The sequence below is a fragment of the Micropterus dolomieu genome, linkage group LG04 (genome assembly GCF_021292245.1).
Source record: "Micropterus dolomieu isolate WLL.071019.BEF.003 ecotype Adirondacks linkage group LG04, ASM2129224v1, whole genome shotgun sequence".
Classification (NCBI taxonomy): domain Eukaryota; kingdom Metazoa; phylum Chordata; class Actinopteri; order Centrarchiformes; family Centrarchidae; genus Micropterus; species Micropterus dolomieu.
The window spans coordinates 25811763-25814446 of record NC_060153.1 but is presented as its reverse complement, the minus strand read 5'-3'; the positions used below and the strand labels follow the sequence as shown (position 1 = coordinate 25814446).

General features: G+C 38.2%; 1 protein-coding gene across 1 annotated transcript in view; it reads left to right on the top strand.

The window, feature by feature from the left end:
• The window catches only part of LOC123969455 (dynein axonemal heavy chain 6-like), a 67062-nt gene that overhangs the window by 49480 nt on the left and 14898 nt on the right, over positions 1-2684 (top strand).

Sequence of the window (2684 nt, the reverse complement as noted above, 5' to 3'; positions counted from 1 at the left end):
CCTTGCTTATGACGTCTGTCAAATTTTCTTTTTATGTTTACCCCTTTTGTTACTTGCTTTTCATGCAGTCTCATTTGTCACTTTCACTAATACACACGCTAAGCCCCTCTCTCCTTACAACTGTGTCTCTACTACTTGTGCTCTTTGTCCTTTTATTCTTTGACTGACTTCCTCCCTCTCTTGTCCAGGTGGTCTTTGCAGCAACAGAGTTCGTGATTGTCAGCCTGGGGAAGCAGTTTGTGGAAAACCCTCCACTCGACCTGGCAAACCTCTACAACGATATGTCCCCCTCCACACCACTGATCTTCATTCTCAGCACAGGATCTGATCCTATGGGTGGCTTCCAGCGCTTTGCAAAAGAGAGAGGCTGTCTTGACAGGTAAAAAAAAAAAGGATATATATATGGAATGAATACATACAGGCAATTGCCAGCAACCTGGAAAAGTTTGATGTTGCAGGACAAGGAAGCCGTCTTGAAGGAGAGAGAGAGGAGTTTTGTTTGATAGTCAGTATATACAGATGTTTACACATGATCCCTGGGGTATTTCTGTCTATCTCTGTCTCTCAGAGTTGAGTCCATCTCATTGGGTCAAGGCCAGGGGCCGATAGCAGAGAAGATGATCCATGCAGCACTGAAGAGCGGCAAATGGGTCTTTCTGCAGAACTGTCATCTGGCTGTCTCCTGGATGTTGGCCATGGAGGAGCTCATCAAGAATTTCACAGAGCCTGGTATTACTACACTGGAACAACATTGAAACAAATCATTGTAACTGTACACATGGTCACACAAGGACTGAGCATCATGACACCTAGGCAGTTTTATCAATTTAAATTCAGATTTTTATTTTAGAATAGATCGCTTCTTACTGCATTTGAATCATTGTACTGATTATAGATCAGGGCTCAACAAGAAAAACCTTTGCGCTCTAGTTTAGTTCCATGTTTGACAGGTGGACAAAGAAATCTCTTCTGCCACTTCAGAGGTGCATGTGTAAAATGTGAAAAATAAGCAGGATTTTGTAACATTTCCGTGACTTGTGCTACACCGGTCTAATGTATGGTGTATGGTAAAACCTAGGAAATACAGAAAACACTAGCAAACACAATGCAATGAGCCCACATAACACAACATATGCAAGCTTCTGGGGACACAGATGACAAAAGAGTTGTTTTTGTGGTTGTGTCCTTGGTTTTTCCACAGAAATACTGTAATGCATTCATTATGTTCTTTTGTTAACGGATATGAATAATGTTCATCTCTGTTCCTGTTCAGACACATCAATCCACGAGAGTTTCCGTTTGTTCCTCAGTTCCATGCCTACCAAAGTATTTCCTGTTACAGTGCTCCAGAACTCTGTCAAGGTAAAACACACACACACACACACACAATGCCACTGTATAATCTTCTTTTAGTTGAGTTCATTTCATTTGAAGATCGTCTGTCAAAGATTGCCGTGCAGGAATAGGACTGCAATTGTTGCATTCACTTCCAACGTGAAAAAGTTAAGCTTTGCACATATTCTCTCCAGTAAGTATTCTACAATTGCTTCATCATTCTTCTTCACGAAGATTATTCACACCCACATGCTTTGAAAGCAAATATTCTACATATACATACTGAGTATATGTTCTTAGACTTCTGTGCAAAACTTAAAGTTGATACTGCACATTTTTCATTTGTACAAACGACTATTAATGATTCATTTCAATACTGTTGTGCATTATAGAGATAGTCGGTTGAAGAAATCTCATTTATTTCAGAGATGATGGTAGTATGCTAAAGTATTAGAAATTGTAGTTGTGTCTGCAATAAGGGATGATTATAGCATGCAAGTAAAAAGGTTTGTTTTGCAATTAGTTGAACAAAAGGCAGAACTGATACCTGCTAAAAAAGGAAGTGTCACAACATCAGTATAAACTGCGTTTCAGTAGTCAGTATTGATTTGTGGTAGTCTGTTTTTTTTAAATTTAGGTTTATTTGAGGTTTGCAGGCTTTTAATTCCAATGTTTTTGTAATAAATCTGACATGACCCAAAATTTAATCCATTCACAGTTCTGTATACTCATTTGCTAAACACCCACTGAGCCTCAGTAGTGTACATTAGGATTCAAGCAAAGGTTAATAATAATAATAATAATAATCATCTTTATTTGTAGAGCACTTTTCAAAAACAAGTTACAAAATGCTTTAACAAGTGTAAAGACAATAATACCCAAAAGACAATAATACAAAAACAATACAAGATAAAAGCAAGAAAACATTGAAAAGACTAAAATACATGTTTAAGATAAATATAAAATAATAAGTAAAATAGAATAAAATAAAAGGGATAAAATAAAGTCAAATAAGATCGGGAAAGGCTCTCCTATAAAAGTATGTTTTAAGAAGGGACTTAAAAGAGTTCACTGACTCAGCTGACCTGATTTCCTCGGGCAGGCTGTTCCAGAGCCTCGGGGCCCTGACAGCAAACGCTCTGTCCCCTTTAGTTTTCAGTCGAGACTCTGGAACAGACAACAGACCTCTGCCCGAGGATCTCAAGGTACGTGCTGGTGTGTATGGGACTAAAAGGTCAGAAATATAACAAGGCGAGAGGCCATGAAGAGCTTTAAAAGTGATCAATAAAATTTTAAAGTCAATTCTAAAACATACTGGGAGCCAGTGTAATGAAGCTAAAATAGGAGTG